At 39.3% G+C, this 22,196-nt stretch overlaps 2 protein-coding genes across 2 annotated transcripts in view; one reads left to right on the forward strand and one right to left on the reverse strand.

Moving 5' to 3' along the window:
• The window catches only part of nexmifb (neurite extension and migration factor b), a 107,420-nt gene that overhangs the window by 51,187 nt on the left and 34,037 nt on the right, over positions 1 to 22,196 (forward strand). The gene's annotated exons all lie outside the window — the stretch shown is intronic.
• The window catches only part of n4bp3 (NEDD4 binding protein 3), a 108,171-nt gene continuing 90,021 nt past the window's right edge, over positions 4,047 to 22,196 (reverse strand). Inside the window, exon 11 of the transcript XR_016118302.1 lies at positions 4,047 to 4,131. The gene's annotated coding sequence lies outside the window, so the exon portion shown is untranslated. The remainder of the gene's footprint in view (positions 4,132 to 22,196) is intronic.

Below are 22,196 nucleotides of genomic sequence, written 5' to 3' on the forward strand. Positions count from 1 at the left end.
TACACGTACACATGCACCTGCACATGCACATGCACATGCACATGCACATACACATGTACAGCTACATACATATACATACATATACATGTACATGTACATGTACATGGACATGCACATACACATTCCCATATACATATACATATACATATACATATACATATACATATACATATACATATACATATACATATACATATACATATACATATACGTACATGCACATCAGATACACATGCACGTACACGTACCACATACACATACACATACACATACACATGCGCATACACATACAAATACGCATGCGCATACACATGCAGATGCACATGCACATACATGTACACACAACACCCATGGCCGTGTTCTTTCTCTTTCACTCTTCCTTTCAATGCTCTTTCTCTCCACCGACACTGCGTCAATGCCGCTTCTCACTCTCTCTTCCAAAACGACACAGAGCCCGGCAAATACACCCACTTATTTTCTCGCACTGTCACCCATGTGCAAACACACTAAAGGGCCTTGAAGATACACGCGTGAGTAAAGATCACACATCAACTGGATCACATCACGACAGTCTGTTCGCTTTTCGTTGCAATGTAAGGACATTCTTTATCATCCACATCCTCGCTGACATGGGAGTGGCGCTTGTGTTTTTTCTTTCTTTTTTTTCTTCCCGAAATATATAATATATAATCCCGAAATATATAATATTCAATCCAAGAACTGTGTCAAATATTCCTAATGTAATGATGATATTATTCTGGTTTGATCGACACTCATATGTGCACAGTAATTGGCTGGTTAGCACATCTGCTAACCAATTCAATACAATTCAAATTGATTTAGATACTGTAGTGCTTTAACAACAGCTGAAGCGCATAACATGGACAGCTATCATATACAGCACAGGTGTCAAAGTCAAGGCCCGCGGGCCAAATCCGGCCCGCCACATCATTTTTTTCGGCCCGCTAAAGCAAATCAAACGTGTTCAATTCCATGATGATTGCTAAATTCTGAGCCAAAATTTCATATTTTTGGATGTCAACCACAATAAAAGTCATTATTCTTGACTTCAGATTTGAAAACGAGTTATTCATTAATTTGCTGTGTGCTCGAAATGTAATATTTGAAGGGATTTAAACATTCTAATGGGTTCCCCAAATTCATAACGGCCCTCGAGAGGAAACCATAACTACAATGTGGCCCGCGGCAAAAAATGACTTTGACACCCCTGATATACAGGAAATAAAGCAGTCACAAAGATAGTAGAAAGCACCAGGGAGTAAAACCAAGATCAAGTCGGAATCATGCTGAGCTGAATGCCAAAGTGTATCTTCCTCTCTATCGCTCTGTCTTTCCCTCCGTCTCTCTGTCTATCTCTCTCTTCGCTTTCTCTCTCTTTCTTTGGATCAGTTTATCAATAATGTTTATTTTCAATTTTAAAGAACTTTTTTTTTTCACTTGGAGCAGTTAGTGTCAATACGCTACACAACTGCCTATGTCAATCACAGTGAAAAAAAATATTTTTGCACAACAATAGAAGTAGTTGATTATTAATATGCAACACTTTGCTGGTATTTACATGTTTCATTGAACACCGTGACAACATTCCGAGGTAATTACAAAATTCCATCATCGGTAAGCTATTTCTAGAAGACGCGTGGCGGCTACTTACGTGCTTATGTGGTCCCTTGAGGCTACCTGCTTCCTGTAGTTTTCATGTTTAGTGACCCTTCCATTAAGCCCACCGCATTCCAAGTGACGCTTTTGAATGTGATGAAAGCAGATCTAAAAAAAAAAAAAAAAAAATGGGCTTTTGGTGACTCTTTATCTCACGTCACAAGATTGTGAACCACACATCTAACACTGTATCAGATAAATGTCTGAATTTACCGTAATTTCTGGACAACAGAGTGCACCTGATTATTAGCCTCGTCCAGTACATTTTTAAAGGAAGAAAAAACGTTTTGTACATACATAAAACATACCTGTCTATAAACCGCATGTGCCCGAATTGAAACATAATGTTTATAAAGAAAGACGGTACACAGAAAAAAAAGTTTTGATAATCTCAATCTCTAACCTCATTTTACAAATTTAATTGGATTGGATTTGCCTTTATTAGTCTCGCAGTGGAGAAATTTACATTTCACAGCAGCAAAGTGAAACTAAAATTGGAACTTAATTGGTTCCAAGAAAGTGTGTGTAATGCGAAAAGTTAAGCTGCCAAACATTTATTTCCCATAAGAAACCATAAATATATTATTATTATTATTATTATTATTATTATTATTATTATTATTATTATTAATGAGAATAATCCATTCCCAGGTCCCCATAAAACATATTTTTCTACAAAATGGCTGCCTTTCCAGCAACTCCTGTATTTTGTTTTTCTACTTCTTTCTTTCCTTTCCTCTTCCTTTCATAACTTTGCTGCTGTGAAATGTAAATGTCTCCACTGCGAGACGAATAAAGGGACATCAAATCCAATCCAATCCTAAATAAGACTTAAAACTACACATAATATACCTTATTTTATGTATAATAAATGTGCTATTGTAATGTAATGAAAGAAATACACTGCACTGTATAATAAAGTCGTTTTATTTACCTTTGTGATGGTCGCTGATGTAGTGACCTCTTGATGATATGCAAGTGACGTTGCCGTGCTTTCTTGGCGAGAATACCCTCACTCACAATGTCCCCTGCTAGCTCCTTTTCGTTAATCCAAATCAACAGAAGTTTCAACCTCTTCTATTGCCTCAGACAGTTGCTTAGATGACACAGAAACACCCTTAGCCACACGTAGTAATGGTCGACTTAGCATACTGGTACTCAGACGCTAAGTCACACAAATGCACACCTCGTTTGTGTTTTTCGATGACCTCCTCATTCTGCTCGACCGTAATTTTCTTTAATGTCTTCTTCGGCTTGACAGTAGCCTTTGATGGGGTATTTTTCGGTCCCATAATAGCAAAAGTACTCCACTTGATAGCAAACCACATCTGCACTAAAAGGGGGTGCGAAGAACTAGTACGCCAGCCATCGTGGCGCTGTTCGACCGTGTGGTTTGGTGTTCATCTGCCGAAAACTAGTCCGCCAGCCACAGTGGCACTGTGTGGGTTGGTTCGTCCGCCGAAAACTAGTTTGTATGCCAAGATTATAGGGCGAAAGGTTCGTGAGCTAAAGCATTCGTAAGCTGAGGTCTCACTTTATTTAAAATAACTTTGTGATAATACTCACCATTAATATGAATAGTTTTCCGTTCCTCATGATTGGTAAAAAATCCAGCCAAACGATCAGAATGAAAGTCAACTTACCAGGTACATACGCAAGGTTACTGCAAGCTAGCATGCACACTACTCATTAGCTTGCATTCTGCTGGCTCTTGCAGAAGTATATTGATGCTAACGTTAGCTTGTCATAGTGCCATTTTTTTCATTACAAATTAGAATCTATCAAATTAGAACATGTCCTCTCCACAAAGGCAAATCCTTCGGTCCATTCAACTTGAAGTGGACGATCCCTGTCATTTTTTTTTTTTTTTTTTACTCGTCAGGCTTATTTAAAAGGAGGCGTTTACCTGTTTCGACATCAACGGCCACTTTGGTTAGTATCATCCAATCAAAATTGCTCTTTGAACATCAACAGCTACCTTTGGACAGTATCATCCAATCAAAATTGCGCCTTCCGCCAACTGCCGCTCAAACAGGAAATGAAAGGTGAAAAAGCGAGAATATGTATTTAGTTTTATCGGCAAGCCAGATGCAATCATCAAAAGAGACATACAGTGATACCTTGGCTTACGAATTTAATTGGTTCCCAGACAAAGTGTGTTAGGTGAAAAGTGTGTATCCCAAAAATTAATTTCCCATAGGAAACCATTAAAATGAGAGTAATCCGTTCCCAGCCATAAAACATAATTTTCTACTTTCTAATTTTCTAAGCCTTAAAACTACACGAAATATACCTTATTTTATGTGTAATAAATAAGCTATGGTATTATAATTAAATAAATAAACTGTACTATATAATAAAGTCGTTTTATTTACCTTTGTGATGGTCGTTGATGGCTTGATGGAATGGAGTGGCCGGTTTCCTCAGCATTAAACACTTGATGAGGAACGTAACCTTCTTCTTTCACCATCTTGAGGAATGATCCCTTGGAGGTGCTTGCTCTGTGATAATTTTACCTTGTTCCTCATCAATTATGTTCTGTTTAGCTGGGTTGATAGCTTTTTGCATCAAGCGTACAGATGGCTTGTGCGGGTTGTTTGTGGAGCCTGATTGATAGGATATTTTAACCTTGCAGTCGACACTCTGCCTTTGAACTATCAAAGTTGAAACGAGTCCAAATTTCACTGTTTTTTTATCCATTTGCTCATTCTCTCTCTGTCGTCTGGCTGTCTCTTTAAGGTTTAACGGCCTCACTCTCTCTGTCTCTCTTTGTCTGTAACCTCACCAATCACGTGGCTTTAACCGACAACTGGGGACGGGGAATAGAAGACCAAAACAAGCCGGCTGCCATTTTCTTTTCGGAGAACGGGCTCGTTCGCGAACGGCACATCACTCATTGTGGCAGCTCCGTGTGTATCCCGAAAAATAGTTTGTAAGGTAAAATTGTCATGTATGCATTCGCGATCTCGCCTTGTTGCCGGGTCTGTTTTGCTGCAGCCCAAGTGTAAAAGCCTGGCCTCTTCATGCACACTGACGTTATTTGACCCATCGCTATTGTGTACACAAATGAAAGAGATTCATCCTTTCTTTTGCTTGATATTTTAATTCATCTTCGCGTCTGCTCTTTGCCCTCGAAGCTGAAGCCATGTAAGGTGACGGCTTGTAGCTATGAGAATATCTGATGATTTGACATGTTGTGATAATATATCGTCCTCATCTTCTGCAGTCTTTGCATCGTGGCTGACATCCTCTGATATCTTCCCCCTGCTCGCGTTTTTATTTAATCTTTATTGTTTCCTTCGGATCTCCCGCTGCAAATAACAACTGGATGGATTTAATGTGACATTTGTCATTCTCTGCGGTTTGATGCATGATTTATATCAGCCGTAATATCTCGCTGATATTGTGTAATAACGCAAAATCATTGAAACGTACACAAAAAAACATTAGAGAAGATGTCTCTAGTTGGTTTTTCTTACTCTATTCTCGAGAACAGAAGAGCCTGAGTACCATAGAAATAGATAGGTTTAGAAGTGGCGTAGAGACGAGGTTGATTGCGAAACCCGGAAGTGACGGCACGAGTTGTAGCGTCCATAGTAACGTGGCTTGGTTTGGCATAGAAATAGGATAGTTTTGAGCGTATTTAGGTCTATTTAACGTATGGATGCTGTAAAAAGGAACAACAGTTGGGGGCCGCAATGTTTCGCTTACGGATGCTTCAACTACAAGCTGAAAAACAAAGGAATTTCGTTCTTCAAGTGAGTGAAAATGAAATTTCTATAAAAAGAAAAAAAAAAATTGTTTTGCGATGTTTTAGCGACTAATTTTCGTCCTGTTTTCGATCTTCGACCGTGTATAAGTACGTTCTAGCTGTTCTTCATTAGTATGAAATTGAATTGGCTCTGCCTCCTCAAGCATGTAACTAATTCGACACTAAATTTTAACTGCAGGGGTGTGCGTTTCACTAAACATTGCTAACTTAGCAATATTGCTAAGTTCATTGTTAACGCTAAAAACGTGTCTCACTAAACATCATTTAGCAATATTGTTAACGCTTAGCAATATTGCTAAATAGCAAAGTTTAGTGAAACGCGCCCCAGGTTAGCCGACTCTGCTCATACAACATACTAATAATTACTTCTTGATCTTTTTGATCCGTTGTAGATTTCACACATATATATATACACTATACACAGTGTTACCTAATCCTCTACAATTTCTGATTTAGTCCAATTCCGATCACCAATTAAGTATGATCATTCTTTATGAATGTTATTTTTTTCACGTTTGAAGATCGGTTACAATCACACTCAAAAGATAATTATACTATGTATTTGAATTTTCAATCTTAAAGAGCTGTCATTTCTATTATTCATAACATTTTTAGACTCTGAATAAATATACATCAATAGTGGTGTATTTAATTGCAATTGTATGTTTTGGATTATAAAAAAATTATAATCCAAAGAATATCTGATCTTGAAAGTTGAGGTTTTTGGACTTGTCCGACTTCACATCGCGCCGAAAGACGACGTGAGAGTGAAGTAGTTGTCTTCTAAAACATATTTAGCCACAAAGTATTAGAATTTCGTCGAACACAGGAAGAAAATCGACGAAAAACAAGCAAAAATTATTCATATGGTACGGAACTGTGTCAGAGGCTACAACTCGTGACGTCATCAGTGACGTCACGGCCTGGTGACCGCGGGCGCAATGCTATTGCCTCCTTTGGGCACTTCTAAACCTATCTATTTCTATGCTGAGTACAGCTTTCTCATATATTCTAATCAGTCCCCCTACCCTTCTTTCTTTTTATTAACGTCAGTGATTGGCCTCGGTAGATAATTTTAAGCAATCTCCTTTCTATAGCAACTTCTCTAAAAACACGCTAACCTTGATAGATAGTTTTACCGTATTTTCCGGTGTATAAGGCGTCTTGATTTTCTTGAAATGATGACCCTGCGCTTTATACGCAGGTGGTGGTGGACCCCAAAAAACATGCAGGAGGGAGGAGCAAGGTGAACTTGGCAAATTGTATTAAAATAAACACAATGAGAATTAAATTATTATTAAATTAAATACATATCAAAATCATAAGAACAAAAAGAGTCCAAAGTAACAAGCAAAAATCCAAACATGACACGAACTAACAAACACGACAACACATAACCAATTATGACTCGAAACCAAGTGGTTGTGCCGGTAGTGTTTTTAAACTGACACCAAAGACAATGACTAACAGGTGTGCAGCTGCAGGCAGAGCCCTATGGTGCCATCTTTTGGCCACAAACAGAACCATGACAGCGACCCCAGTGAGGATAATGCATTTCAAAGAACGAATGAACTAATAATATTATGAACTCATTCACCGCCAGATGATGTGCCAAAATGTGTCCACTCCATTGCCAGGGTTTTTGTCATTGTCACTTGAATTCCAGGACCCACAGAATATTGAGTTTTAGGACGACATAAACATTCAATACAGGGTTAGAAACCTAAGACTCTCTTGTTTCGTGTTACTTCCTAAATTTGATGGGTGTGGAGTTATATGAGCTTGAAATGAGGGCGGCTGTCCAAAATACAATGCGATATATACATATTAGCTGGCTATCTGGCTATATAGCTAGCTGTATAGCTGGCTACCTAGCTAGTTATCCATTTGCTATGTATTAGCTATATTGCTATATAGATGGCTATCTATTAGCTAGCTAGCTAGCTATCTCATAGCTATCTGTTAGCTAGCTTTTAACACAAGCTCATGTGACCTTGAGAGTTTTGAAAGGTGCTGATAAATGAAATGGATTCTTCTTCTTCTTCTTATTATTATTATTATTATTATTATTATTATTATTATTATTATTATTGTTAGTTTATATAGTGCTTTAACAACAGCTGATGCTGGAACAAAGCGCTAACATGGAAAAAAAAATGAAAAAAATGCTGTCCTCTTGTGGAAAAGAAACAAAATTGCCTGAGGCCATGACCAGCACTTTATCGGCACCCAAGCATGAAAAAAGAACAAAACTCGGACAAATTCGAGAATGGCGCTCTACGTGATATTTTCACCGAATAAATTTTTGAATGGCAGTGAAGTGTCCACTCAAAAATCCAGGTAGGAAACATCAGTTAGTAAACAAAAAAAATGTGTCACTTGTCCTTTAAAGTATTTTATAGCGTCTAAAATACCCAAAACACGCAGGCTGATATTTTTAGTCAAATGAAAAACTCCAATAAAAATGACTTAAAGTGTCCAAAAACCACTTCAAAATGAAACCGGAAATGGCCAGTTTCAGAAGGTCCCGCCCCCTTGTTCGTGACGTCACGCCAGGACGTCTTGCCTTGCTCTAGAATCAAAACAATGGCTTTAGATTCGGAGAAGATGCTTTCTTGTTACTCATCCGGTTATGAATATGATTCAAATAGTTCTGAAGAGGAAAGCATAAATGTTTGCAATCGATTAAAGAAGTCCTTCCGTATCAATTCGAGCCGTCAGGACTCCAATGTAGCGTCCCGGAAAATGCACAAGATAGCGCCCAAGCTCCGTTGGAAATGGGCTTGTCATGATCTGGTTGCCGACCAATGGGGGGCGCTGTCGGCCCCGCCTGCACCTGCACAGGTGCTTGTCGTCCCGATGAGATTGGCGACCAGCGGGTAATGACGTCAGCCCTGCCTGCAGCCTCGCAGGTGCTGGTCGTTTAATCACTGACACTTAAAAGGACACCCGGCACGACCATCCGGTGTCGGTTCATTGTTTGCTGCTTGTTTGCTGCATGCATTTTGTATGTGTTTGTTTAACCTTGGCGGACTTTTACTTTTGGTCTTCTTTTGCTACTTTGTATTTTTTCCATTCATATAATTTTGATGTTTTACATTTTGTTCCTGACTTTATTTTAATACAATTTGTCAAACAACCTCCTGCTCCCTCCTGCCTGCTTTTTGGGATCCGCACCCGCCATCACCACCTTGCAAAACCGTGACAGGGCTGATTTGTCTGCTGGGAATTTGTGTCAGCGAATATCAAATAGTAGTCTTGGTGCAACACACAATGATTCACCATCGCATTATTTATGTTTTTTCCTTCTAATTTCGCCATCAACACGAAGTTTTCAGACCAAACAAAGTACCCAAAATGCATTGTGTGTCACTTTCTCGGTCAGGGGGCGTTCCAAATGTGGCGTCATGTAGGGGATCGTCATCAACTCGAAAAAAAAGACTTCCTGAATATTCAGCGCGACTCTTAAAACGTAAAATATAGCTACATGCCATGGAGTCTTTGTAAAATACGCTCAGTCGAAGTCATTTGAAGTCATTTTACAAATTATGGACACAACTTGTCCGGAGGCGTTGGTTGTCCTTTAAGTTCATGAAGAGTCTTTGCTACTGTTAGCGGTGGTGCTATTGAAGTCGATTGCAGTGGAAAGAAGAACAAAACAAATGCGTTCGAATATGGAAGGTACCTGAGTAGTAGTAGTACGATCAATTCTTCCCGACTCTTTCAAAGTGACAAACAACGGCGGCGTTCTCCTTTCTGAAGTGGATTGTAGAATCAAGAGGTCGCTTCACTCTGAATCTCAGTCTATCAGCATTATTTACCAGTTTTGCCGTTTGCTTTGTACGCCACCTCTCCTTGCCAAGTAGGCGACTGGCGTCGGACCAGAGGCTAGTGACAACAAGCTACAGTGGAAAGCAAAAAGGAGAGCTTGTGTGATCGAGCCAAGTCTTTTCCACTCCTGCCGGCCGCCGAGTAAAACACTGAGCTCGATCTGCTCTCACTGGGCGGAACATACCTCTTTATAGGATTTCTTCACATCGCTCTCTTCGAGAAGGTCACAAGACCAGCACCATTTTGGGAATCGTGTGGGCTCGATGTTACAATCCCATTCTTACCTTGACTGCTTAGCGATGCTACTGCTGGAATGCTAACAAGAGGAATTGGGGATTATCCAGTCCATTAAAGGACAACCGGCGACATCGGACAAGTTGTGTCCATGATTTGTAAAATCACTTCAAATGACTTCTACTGAGCGTATTTTACAAAGATTTCATGGCGTATAGCTATATTTTACGTTTTAAGACTCGCGCTGAATATTCAGGAAGTCTTGTTTTCGAATTGATGACGACGCCTGACGTGACGTCACGTCTGGAATGCCCCTGACCGAGAAAGCGACACACAATGCATTTTGGGTACTTTGTTTGGTCTGCAAACTTCGTGTTGATGGCGAAATTAGAAGGAAAACACATAAATAATGCGATGGTTAATCGTTGTGTGTTGCACCAAGACTACTATTTGATACTAGTTGACACAAATTCCCAGCAGACAAATCAGCCCATTTCCAACGGAGCTTGGGCGCCATCTTGTGCATTTTCTGGGATGCTACATTGGAGTCCTGACGGCTCGAATTGATACGCAAGTACTTCTTTAATCGATTGCAAACATTTATGCTTTCCTCTTCAGAACTATTTGAATCATATTCATAACTGGATGAGTAACAAGAAAGCATCTTCTCTGAATCTGAAGCCATTGTTTTGATTCTAGAGCAAGGCAAGACATCCTGGTGTGATGTCACGAACAAGGGGGCGGGACCTTCTGAAACTCGGCATCCTCAAGGTCATTTTGAAGTAGTTTTGGGACACTCACTCATTTTTATTTGTGTTTTACATTCGACTAAAAATATCATCCTGTGTGCTTTGGGTATTTTAGATGCTATTAAATGTTTTTCTGATGTCAGTTAGGAAACAAAAAAAATGGTGTCAGTTGTCCTTTAACTCATTCACTGCCGGACATGTGCAAGGTGTCCACTCCTGTGCCAGGGTTTTTGTCATTGTCACTCGAATTCCAGGACCCACAGAATAGTTTTAGGACTACATGAACATTCAATACAGCGTTACAAACCTTAGATTATTTTCTTTCATCAGGAAAAAAAAGTTAATTCCTAAATTATATGGTCTGGAGTTCTATGAGCTTGAAATGAGGCTGGCTGTCTGAAATACAATGTAATACATACATATTGGTTTATACAGACATTCCTCTACTTACGAACATTCGAATTACGAACAACGGTACATATGAACATTTTGGTAGTAACATATGTAGTATTCTCTCCAGTTGTACATGTACATATCTTTATAGGGCATATATTTTATTAAATATTTATTTTTCAGTACAATCAGGAAAAAAAATGGTTAATTCCAAAATGATATGAGTCGGGAGTTATCTGAGCTTGAAATCTGGGTGGCTGTCCAAAATACAATGCAATACATACATATTGGTTTATATAGCGCTTTAAAAACAATTGAAGCTGGAACAAAGGGCTAACATGGGAAAAAAGGGAAATGCTGCCCACTTGTGGAAAAAAACATTGCCAGAGGCCATGGCTAGCGCTTTATCGGCACCCAAGCCTGAAAAATCAAAACCCAAATTATTTTAATCTTTCTTTTTTGTGTGACTTTTTAGGGTATCTGAATTCAACGACCTTTCAATTCATTTATGAAAAGGTTTCTTCAGCCGTCATCTGTACTTCTTTGAAGGTGTCGGCCGTTTCGCTACTCATCCGAGAAGCGTCGTCATCGAACTAAAATTTGCTGGTAGCTTTGGCCCTATATAATTCATTTCAATGGAGGACATTTTATCTCATGCTCAAGTTGCGTTACAGACTCAGCCTTGCATGTCATGACACCATGGAACATTGAATTACAACGGAACAGTAATATCGTACAAAAAATGAGCCGAAGGGCTTTGAGTGTGTTCCTGCATTTGTCATTTCAAGCCATCGGCGGCACCTATGGACACATCAGCACTCAAAGCTTGGAAACACTCCATGACACTGATGGTGGGAAAGCCTTTGTAATGCTAATATTATATCACACTGTGTGTATGTGTGTGTATTCACGCTCCACAGTGTACTCTGTGTTCTGAGCAGCCCTGATTTCCCAGTATGGCGAGAAAAAGACCTCCCTGAGCTCACGCTGAAAAGGCTATGCGGGTCTTATTGCTTGGCCTGCTGCGACCAGGACCGCCTTGACGCTATTGATTACTCCTTTCGGTCAGCAATGTCGGCTGTTAATTAACTCCATCTCCAAGTGATTGTCACATTGTGTGTCCTTATGGAAGTCGGACGTTAAAAATAGTAATGGCTGCCTATATGGCGATCAGGCATGTTGAAACGACTGAAACCAATATGGTGGCCATATAGTTCGTCGCCACTTAACTCATTCACTGCCTTTCACAAATTTATTTGGGAATTGAAAATATGAAGTTGAACACCATTCCCGAATTTGTTCGGGTATTGAAAATATGACGTCGAGCGGCATTCCCGAATTTGTTCGGGTATTGAAAATATGACGTAGGCCGCCATTCCCGAATTTATTCAGAAATTGAAAATATGACGTTGAGGGACATTCCCGAATTTGTTTGTGTATTGAAAATATTATGTAAAGCGCCATTCACGAATTTGTTTGGGTATTGAAAATATGACGTAGACCGCCATTCCTGAATTTGTTTGGGTATTGAAAATATGACGTAGAGCGCCATTCCCGAATTTTTCACGTGTTGAAAAAGTGACATACAGCGCCATTCCCGAATTTGTTTGGATATTAAAAATATGACATAGAGCGCTATTCCCAAATTTGTTTGGATATTAAAAATATGACATAGAGCGCTATTCCCGAATTCGTTCAGGTATTAAAAATATGACGTCGACCACAATTCCCGAATGTGTTTGGGTATTGAAAATATGAGGTAGAGCGCCATTCCTGATGGTGTTTGGGTATTGAAAATATGAGGTAGAGCGCCATTCCCGAATTTGTTCAGGTATTGAAAATATAACGCAGACCGCCATTCCCGAATGTGTTTGTTTGGGTATTGAAAATATGACATAAACCGCCATTCCCGAATTTGTTTGGGTATTGAAAATATCAGAATCATCTTTATTGCCAAGTATGTAGAACACACAAGGAATTTGTTTCCGGTAGAACACGCTGCACTAGTATCGTTGTCAAAAAAACTGCTAAGTGGCACTATACAGTTCCATTTTGGCTACTGTTGAAATATGACGTAGAGCGCCATTCCCGAATTTGTTCAGGTATTGAAAATATGATGTAAAGCGCTATTCCCGAATTTGTTTGGGTATTGAAAATATGACATAAACCGCCATTCCTGAATTTGTTTGGGTATTGAAAATATAACATAGACCGCCATTCCCAAATTTGTTTGGGTATTGAAAATATGACGTAGAGCACCATTCCCGAATTTTTCACGTGTTGAAAAAGTGACATACAGCGCCATTCCCGAATTTGTTTGGGTATTGAAAATATGAGGTAGAGCGCCATTCCCAAATTTGTTCGGGTTTTGTTTTTTCTTGGGTGCAGATAAAGCGCTGGCCATGGCCATTGGCAATGTTTTCCACAAGGGGGTAGCATTCCCCTTTTTTCCAGGTTAGCGCTTTGTTCTAGCTTCAGCTGTTGTTCAAGCACTATATAAACCAATATGTATGGATTACATTGTATTTTGGACATCCACCCTAATTTCAACCTCATATAACTCCAGACCCATACCATTTAGGAATTAACTCTTTTTTTTTCAGATGAAAGCAGAGTCTCAGGTTTTTTACACTGCATTGAATATTTATGTCGTCCTAAAACTCAATATTCTGTGGGTGTTGGAATTTGAGTGACCATGACAAAAACCCTGGCACTCGAGTGGACACATTTTTGCACATGTCTGGCAGTGCATAAGTTAATATTAAACCACACTCCCAACAAGTAAACCAATGGCAGGTCACTGTTAACCTTGCCAACCAATGGCTTTGCACTTTTTCCATTGGAAAGGAGGCGGCCCCGGAGACATTGATGTCTTTCCTGAGCTGCTCACCGTCACATTGTTGTCAATTAGATTTCCATCCCTTATCCCAGGTATTTGAATCACAAGGGGGAGCGTTTCATATCCTCGCTGTGAGAAGAAGGAGGGGGGATCTTGTCTATCTGAAAGAGCATGCTGGATTAAGAGGGTTATTTCCCCAGAGGAGACGGTGGCTATGAGAGCGGGTGTCACTCAGACAGCACTCATTCTCACAATGCCGATTCCTCGGAACGCTGCCAGGGAGCTCCGGCTTTAACTCCTTTCCCCCCCCTCTTCGTTTCCTTCTCATCTAATCCTCATCTTTTTTTCTCCTTTGCCTTTTTTGGCTATCGTTAGAACAAGTGATGTCAGTAGTGCAGTGTCTAGTCATGGATTTAATCGCTAGGCCTTCAGTAGTGCTATGTCTGAATCAATCCAGACTGGAAAACGTTTTTGCTATCTATTATCTATCTATCTATCTATCTATTTGCTATCTATTATATAGTATATATATATATAGCTATTATATATCTACCTATTCTATCTATTAGCTACGTCGCTAGCTATCTTTCTAGCTGGCTAGCTATCTAGCTAGCTATTGATAAGAAGAAAGTATCGTCAGCGCACAGCATATGTGGAACTGTCGCGGCTTTGAATTGAAGCGGATTTATGTGGGACAGAAGATGTGAGACGTAATGATGGTCATTTTATGTTACTTTCGGGCTGAGTGAATGCTGGCGCGTGTGGCTACCGCTGCTCACCCACCGAAAAAAAATAACCTGTGACTGTAAAGTGACCTTGAGAGTTTTGAAAGGCGCTTATAAATGAAATGTATTATTATTATTATTATTTTTTTTTTTTATCGTTATCATTATTATTATTATTATTATTATTATTATTATTATTATTATTATTATTATTATTATTATTGTTTATTTTTATTGTTATTATTATTATTATTATTATTATTATTATTATTATCTATTTATTAGCCAGACAAAAACTCTGGCACGGGAGTGGACACATTTTTGGACAGTGTTTGAGTTAAAAGTAACTTATCATCATTCTTAGTTACTTTTGAAAGCACAAAAGTCAATAATAAAATAATAACTAACATAATATCTATGTGCTATCTATTAGCTATCTCGCTAGCTAGCTATATAGCTGACTAGCTATTAGCTATCTAGCTAGCTACCTATTAGCTATTTTTTAGTTCGACAAAAACTCTGAGAGTGGACACATTTTTACACAGTGTATGAGTTAAAAGTAACTTGTCATCATTCATAGTTACTTTTGAATGCAAATAATCACAAAAGTCAATCATAACTAACATAATATCTATTTGCTAACTATCTCTTTTGATAGTTATCTCGCAGCATTTCCCTTTCTTCCATGTTAGCGCTTTGTTACAGCTTTAGCTGTGCTATATAAATCAATATGTATGTATTGCATTGTATTTTGGACAGCTCCCCTCTTTTCAAGCTCATATAACTCCAGACTGATATAACTTAGGGTCGTTTATTTCAATTAGCTATCTCGCTAGCTATCTATCTAGCTTACTAGCTATTAGCTATCTAGCTAGCTACCTATTAGCAACAAAAACCCTGGCACGAGTGTGGACACATTCTTGCACAGTGAATGAGTTAAAAGTAACTTGTCATCACTCTTAGTGACTTTTGAAAGCAAATAATCACCAAAGTCAATAAGAACTAACATCTATTTGCTAACTATTAGCTATCTCGCTAGCTATGTCGCTAGCGAGCTAGCTATGTCGCTAGCTATTAGCTATCTAGCTAACTATCTATTAGCTATTTATTAGATAGACAAAAACCCTGGCACGGGAGTGGACACCTTCTTGCGCAGTGAATGAGTTAAAAGTAACTTGTCATCAATCTTAGTTACTTTTGAAAGCAAATAATCACCAAAGTCAATAATAACTAACATAATATCTATTTGCTAACTATTAGCTATCTCGCTAGCTATGTCGCTAGCTATTAACTATCTAGCTAACTATCTATTAGCTATTTATTAGGTAGACAAAAACCCTGGCACGGGAGTGGACACATTCTTGCACAGTGAATGAGTTAAAAGGAACTTGTCATCAATCTTAGTTACTTTTGAAAGCAAATAATCACCAAAGTCAATAAGAACTAACATAATATCTATTTGCTAACTATTAGCTATCTCGCTAGTTAGCTATCTATGTCGCTAGCTAGCTATGTCGCTAGCTATCTAGCTATCTCGCTAGTTATTAGCGATCCTGCTATTTCGCTAACTATCTATTAGCTATTTATTAGACAAAAACCATGGCACGGGAGTGGACACATTCTTGCACAGTGAATGAGTTAAAAGGAACTTGTCATCAATCTTAGTTACTTTTGAAAGCAAATAATCACCAAAGTCAATAATAACTAACATAATATCTATTTGCTAACTATTAGCTATCTCGCTAGTTAGCTAGCTATGTCGCTAGCTATCTAGCTATCTCACTAGTTATTAGCGATCCAGCTATTTCGCTAACTATCTATTAGCTATTTATTAGACAAAAACCATGGCACGCGAGTGGACACCTTCTTGCGCAGTGAATGAGTTAAAAGTAACTTGTCATCAATCTTAGTTACTTTTGAAAGCAAATAATCACCAAAGTCAATAAGAACTAACATAATATCTATTTGCTAACTATTAGCTATCTCGCTAGCTATGTCGCTAGCGAGCTAGCTATGTCGCTAGCTATTAGCTATCTAGCTAACTATCTATTAGCTATTTATTAGATAGACAAAAACCCTGGCACGGGAGTGGACACCTTCTTGCGCAGTGAATGAGTTAAAAGTAACTTGTCATCAATCTTAGTTACTTTTGAAAGCAAATAATCACCAAAGTCAATAAGAACTAATATAATATCTATTTGCTAACTATTAGCTATCTCGCTAGCTCGCTAGCTATGTTGCTAGCTAGCTATGTCGCTAGCTATCTAGCTAGTTATTAGCTATCTAGCTATTTCGCTAACTATCTATTAGCTATTTATTAAACAAAAACCATGGCACAGGATTGGACACATTCTTGCGCAGTGAATGAGTTAAAAGTAACTTGTCATCAATCTTAGTGACTTTTGAAAGCAAATAATCACCAAAGTCAATAATAAATAACATAATATCTATTTGCTAACTATTACCTATCTCGCTAGTTCGCTAGCTCGCTCGCTATCTATCTAGCTAACGAACAGCTAAATGCTTGCTAGATAGTAGCAAGCATTTAGCTATTCATTAGCTCGACAAAAACCCTGGAATCTTAGTTACTTTTGAAAGCAAATAATCACCAAAGTAACAGAGTTACTTTTTCTAACTGACTCACAGAGCCCTCCAAAAAGTATTTGTTACAATGGTATAAGCCTTTAATGGCTACCCCTGTGTACATATCCTCTTCCTTACCTTGTCACGCTCCCTTTCCCTCTCTTTCCCTGCAGCTTCAATGACACCCTGCAGGGAATGGAGGATGGCATGCTTTGGAGGATGGTTGTTATTCCAATCACACCTCAGATGGGGTGAGGTTCCAGTAAGGCGCAGAATAATTGGCAGGTTCAGGCATCTACGCACAGCAATGCTATTCAACTTGTGTGTGTGTGTGCTGACAGAGGGCTTGTGTGGCATTTTAGAGGTCATTTCAATAATTACCAGCTGAAGTGTGTCCTAAAGTGTAGTGATGTACATGGCGACAGTTTATCGGTTGATCATTCTAAGAGTCACAAGTGAGCTGCAGCTTATCAGAGTTAACTCATTTTTGGTGTGCATTTTTCATTGGTAGAAAAATATCTATATTTTATGCGCAAGCAATGATTCACCCACACATATTCACACTAATTGGCAATTTAGAATCTCCATACAAGAAGGCTGAAATCAATATTTGAACCTGGGAAAACTCGAACGAGGGGAAGATATAAATAACGTGTTTTACTATAATGCTCATTTCACCATTTTTTTTTTTTTTTTTTTTTTTTTGTTAACTCATTCACTGCCGGATAATGTGGGAAAATGTGTCCCATCCAGTGCCAGGGTTTTTGTCACTGTCACTCAAATTGCAGGGCCCATAGAATATCGAGTTTTAGGACAACATAAATATTACTACTACTACTACTACTACTACTACTAATAATAATAATACTAACACTAATACCAATACCAATACCACTACCACTACCACTACTACTACTACTACTACTACTACTAATAATAATAATAATAATAATACATTTGATTTTTAAGCGCCTTTGCAAACGCTCAAGGTCACTTTACAGTCACAGGATACGTTTTTCTGTGGCGGAGCAGCGACAGCCACACGCAACAGTGTTCACTCAACCCGGAATAACTAATAGATAGAAAGCTTGTTATATAGCTAATAGATATCTAATAGATAGGTGGGCTAATAGCTGGCTAGCTAGATAGCTAGCGAGCGAGATAGCTAATAGGTAACTAATAGCTAGCTAGCTAGGTAGCCAGCTCGATAGCGAGCTAGATAGCTGGCTAGATAGCCAGCTAGATAGATAGCTATATTGTCAGCTAGATAGCCAACTAGGTAGCTAGCTAGATAGCTAGCGAGATAGCCAGCTAGATAGATAGCTGGATAGCTATTCAATACAGCGTAAGAAACCTTAGTCTTTCTTCTTTCATCATAAAAAAAGTAGACAATACATGAGTTAGAGATGGGCAGTGAGGGGGCTTGCCAAATATTCAGTGGCAGATATTCCACAGAGTGGGACCTCCTCGATCCCCCCGAGAGCCTCCGTTTAGTTTTTGTAATAATGATCTGTTCAACACATTCTGAATTCAGAAGGTTTGCTGTTACATATAAGTAAATAAAATACATCACGTTTTATCAACTGTTGGCAGACAGTTGATACGTAGACTTGGTCTGAACAGGTCGAAATTGAGATCGATTTTCCAATGACACAATGCGTGCTGGCATGCCCATCTTGGCGGAGACTGTTTTCCTATATTGTCACATACACGAAAAACATGATCTAGCACCATTTCTGCCCCACGATTCGTACGTGACGTCACTGAAGGAACGCCCCTGACTGAAAAAAAGGACACATTGTAGCAGTCCTTCCATCACGTCAATGCTTGTTTGGTCTGAAACCCTCGTGTTGCACCAGAAAGAGCCAGAAGAGGGCGTCCAAGCTCCATGTAAGGAATTTATCAGCCTGTAGAAACGGGGTGATTAATTCCTTACAGGAGCTCGGTGGCCATTTTCTGCCTCTTTTTGGGTGAGAAATTTCCCCCCAATATTGCCTCAAAATGGCACGGAATAAATTATTTAATCGACTGCAAACATTTATGCTTTGCTCTTCAGAACTATTTGAATCATATTCATAATTGGATGAGTCACAAGAAAGCCTCTTCTCCGAATCTGAAGCCGTTGTTTTGATTCTAGAGCAAGGGAAGACGTCCTGGCGTCACGTCGGAACAAGTGGGTGGGACCTTCTGAAACTCGGCATCTCCAAGGTCATTTTGAACCAGTTTTGGGACACTAACTCATTTTTATTGGTGTTTTGCATTTGACTAAAAATATAAGCCAGCGTCTTTTGGGTATTTTAGATGCTATAAAACGTTTTCTGATGTCAGTTAGGTTGTCCTTTAAGCTTCAGTGTAATGATGTTTCTTAGGCGAGGCGACAACCTACTTTTGTCTCTAAGGTTGAGATGCTTTTTCAACTGCATCGGGTGCAGGTGTTTTGTAAACACACGCCTCATTAACTGAGCGGCATATTGAGGTCATTTGTGCTCGTGGGGCAGAGGTCAAAGGTTATATGTGTTCGCCCTCTCAGACCGCGAGTCACTGACTGATCGGACTCTGGGGATGATTGCTCCACTGATACACATCAGTGGAGCAGTGTGGGGTAGCATATCAAGATGGGGCATATAATGGTGGGATATGTAGCTATCTGCTTCATAACACATTTTCCCCCATACATGCATTGTTATTATCGATTGGCAATGGATGACGAATGTCGCGAGCACTGATATTGAGTGTTTTTAGCTATCTTTTCTTTTTTTAAACAACGACTTTGTCGAAAGCAGGTCTGGTCTTATAGAATTAAAATGGCAACTGTACATGTGTGAAGCAAGATGTTTTCTTATATGTGATTGGCTATGACACTGGCTGGGCCCAGCTGTGGCTGCCATCGCTTCTGGTATCCTTTGCCTATGATCCAGTCCATCTGAAAGGACATTTTATTATAAGTGACTTCACATCACATGATCATAGACGCATCACATGCAACCAAATAAACATATTTGTACAGTGATACCTCGGTTTATGAACCCCTTGGCTTATAAACTTTTCGGTTTACGAACGTTACATGTATGAAAATTTTACCTTGGCATACGAACTATTTTTCGGGATCCACACGGAGCTGCCACAATGAGTGATGTGTCGTTCGCGAACGAGGCCGTTCTCCTCAGAAGAAAATGGCAGCAGACTGTTTTGCTCCTCTATTCCCCGCCCCCAGTCTTCAGTTAAAGCCACGTGATTGGTCAAGAACGCAGCAGTGAGGGGTGGGGGTTAAACATTAAAGACACAAGCAGACGACAGAGAGAAAGTGAGAAAACACACACACACACGAAAGGGAGACGACAGAGCTTGAAACAAAAAACTAAAGTGAAAAAAAAAACAAAATTGAGGTGGTGAGAAAATGGATAGAAAACAGTGAAATTTGGACTCGGTTGAACTTTGATAAAATATCCCATCAATCAGGCTCCACAAATAACCCGCACAAGCCATCTGTACACTTGATGCAAAAAGCTATCAACCCAGCTAAACAGAGCACAATTGATGAGGAACTAGATAAAATTATCACAGAGAAAGCACTTCCAAGGGATCATTCCTCAAGATGGTGAAAGAAGGCTACGTTCCTCATCAAGTGTTTAATGCTGAGGAAACCGGCCACTCCATTCCATCAAGCCATCAACGGCCATCACAAAGGTAAATAAAACGACTTTATTATAGTACAGTTTATTTCTATTTGTATAATACCATAGCGCATTTATTATACATAAAATAAGGTCTATTTTGTGTAGTTTTAAGGCTTAGAAAATTAGATAGAATAGTATGTTTTATGGGTATGGGACCATGGGAACCATTCCTGAATTTATTCAGGAATTTAAAAGTACGACGTGGAGCGCCATTCTCGAATTTGTTCAGGTTTTGTTTTTTCTTATCACTAGCGGCTAGTGATACTATGATTGGCTCGTGACTAGCCAATCATAGTATGCCAAAACTCTGACATTTCCAGCGTCTTCCAGCAGGCCTTGGGTTGCCAAGTCGAAATCTGATTGGTTAAAGTAACAGTTTCATCGCATTTGATTTTTATGCGAAAGGGCCTGCAGACCTGATTGTGTGGGTAAAGCAATGAAAGGAAGCTGAAAGTCAATTTGGAATTATTTAATAAGAATTTATGGACAAAATATAATTAACATCAATCTGTGATTCAGATATTTTGAGGCAAAGTCAAACTCATTGACACCGCATTTAATGCGACAGGGCCTGCAGTACTGATTCTGAAGGCATCCAGGTAGATTTTTGACCCTGGTAACAAATGATGGCTTCAAGGACAACGGACACCTTTGGACAAGTTGTGTCCATAATTTGTAAAATCACTTCGAATGACTTCTACTGAGCGTATTTTACAAAGATTCCACGGCATATAGCTATATTGCGCTGAATATTCAGGAAGTCTTGTTTTCGAGTTGATGACGATGTCTGATGTGACGTCACGTCTGGACTGCCCCTGACCGAGAAAGCGACACACAGTGCATTTTGGGTACTTTGTTTGGTCTGAAAACTTCGTGGTGTTCCGTGTTGATGGCGAAATTAGAAGGAAAACACATAAATAACGCAATGGTGAATCGTTGTGTGTTGCACCAAGACTACTATTTGATTCGAGTTAACACAAATTCCCAGCAGACAAATCAGCCCATTTCCAACGGAGCTTGGGGGCCATCTTGTGCATTTTCCGGGACGCTACATTGGAGTCCCGATGGCTGGAATTGATACGCAAGTACTTCTTTAATCGATCGCAAACATTTATGTTTCCTCTTCAGGACTATTTGAATCGTATTCGTAACTGGATGAGTAACAAAAAGCATCTTCTCCGAATCTGAAGCCATTGTTTTGATTCTCGAGCAAGGCAAGACGTCCTGGCGTGACGTTACGTACAAGGGGGCGGGACTTTATGAAACTCGCCATTTCCGGAGTCATTTTGAAGTAGTTTTGGGTCACTTTAAGTCATTTTTATTGGTGTTTTGCATTTCACTAAAAATATCAGCCTGCGTGTTTTAGGTATTTTAGATGCTATAAAACGTTTTTCTGATGTCAGTTAGGAAACAAAAAAATGGTGTCAGTTGTCCTTTAAGTACGAAAACACACATCTGGATGCAGCACAAACGGGGTTTCTACTGAGCGTATTTTACAAAGATTCCACCGAATATAGCTATATTTTACGTTTTAAGACTCGCACTGAATATTCACTGAAGGAACGCCCCTGACCAAAAAAAGGACACATTGTAGCAGTCCTTCCATCACATCAATGCATTTTGCTGTACTTGTTTGGTCTGAAAACTTCGTGTTGCACCAAAAAGAGGCAGAAGAGGGTGACAAAGCTCCGTGTAAAGAATTAATCAGCCTGTGGA

Source organism: Hippocampus bargibanti, linkage group LG02 (assembly GCF_051943395.1).
Source record: "Hippocampus bargibanti isolate YZ-2025 linkage group LG02, ASM5194339v1, whole genome shotgun sequence".
NCBI lineage: Eukaryota > Metazoa > Chordata > Actinopteri > Syngnathiformes > Syngnathidae > Hippocampus > Hippocampus bargibanti.